A 1,275-nucleotide genomic window follows, 5' to 3' on the forward strand; every position below is an offset into this window, starting at 1 on the left:
TGAACCGTATTCTGAGCGTTGCTCTAGCTGAAATTAAGATGATTGCGGTTGTTAGGATGATAGGTAGCTGGCACAGGTTGTTACGATCGCTAAAAGTTGCTCACGAACTGAGCTGATTCACTAGAAATAACACACTGATCAGTCTCATGGGCACCATCACAAAGCTCACAGACACTAGAGATTTGATTAACTCCATAATTAGCCAAAGTGTCCACATTCATCATCAAAGCCTTAAGTTGGGCAGCTATAACAATTACTGCATCAAACTCCAGAAATCCTGCTACTTTTTCCTGAGTCAGTCTCTGGGAAGGATTCTGATATTCATAAGCAGCCATCAGTTCAATTAATTCATAAGCTTCATTGTAGCTCTTAGCCCACAAGGCTGAACCTGATGCTGCATCGAGCATGGGTCTAGAAGTAGCACCCAATCCATTGTAGAAATAGTTTAAAATCATCCAGTCAGGCATGCCATGGTGTGGGCACTTCCTTAGAATCTCCTTATATCAATCCCAAGCCTCACATGGAGATTCTCCAGTTTGCTGAGCAAACCGAGTAAGAGCATTCCTGATTGCGGCAGTCTTTGCTATAAGGAAGAATTTAGTGAAAAAATTTTGAGCAAGATCTTTTCAAGTAGTGATAGACCCTGGTGATAGAGAATATAGCCAACACTTAGCTTTATCCCTCAGAGAGAATGGGAAGAGTCGCAGTTTAATAGCATCTTCAGTCACACCATTGAACTTGAAAGTGTCACATATCTCGATAAAATCCCTGATGTGCATGTTGGATTTTTCTGTAAGAGAACCCCCAAACTGAACTGAGTTCTGTATCTTCTGAATCATGCTTGACTTGATCTCAAAATTGTTAGCCGAGATGGCGAGCTTGATGACGCTTAACTGAATATCATTGATCTTAGGCTGAGAATAGTCCATCAAAGCCTTAGGAATTTCTGCTTGATCTCCCATCACTACTAAAAATGGCTCCTCCATTTTCTTTTATTCTTCTACCTTCTCTTCGTCCTCAGCAACTTCCCTTCGAACCACTACAGCTTCTTCCTCAGCTTGATCCGAGTCAATGAACTTTAACGACCACTGATGAGAAACGCATAAACTAAAAATTAACACCGAAGTCCCCGACAGCGGCGCCAAAAACTTGTTAGTTGTTTATGTTAGTCGCTAAACACGCGCTATAATACACGCAAGTATACGCGTTCATAAGTAGTATAAGATTTAGATCAAATGCGTTCCCACAGAGACTCTTTGGTTAATTTAAGATTAT

General features: G+C 41.0%; 1 non-coding gene across 1 annotated transcript; it reads left to right on the top strand.

Annotated features, from left to right (window-relative positions):
- Nucleotides 1–465: 465 nt before the first annotated feature.
- On the top strand, nucleotides 466–572 carry LOC141663226 (small nucleolar RNA R71). Its single transcript, XR_012551305.1, has one exon. It is a non-coding gene; the product is annotated as a small nucleolar RNA R71 (small nucleolar RNA).
- The last annotated feature ends 703 nt before the right edge of the window (nucleotides 573–1,275 follow it).

Source organism: Apium graveolens, chromosome 5, assembly GCF_009905375.1.
Source record: "Apium graveolens cultivar Ventura chromosome 5, ASM990537v1, whole genome shotgun sequence".
In the NCBI taxonomy this organism is placed as follows: Eukaryota; Viridiplantae; Streptophyta; class Magnoliopsida; order Apiales; family Apiaceae; genus Apium; species Apium graveolens.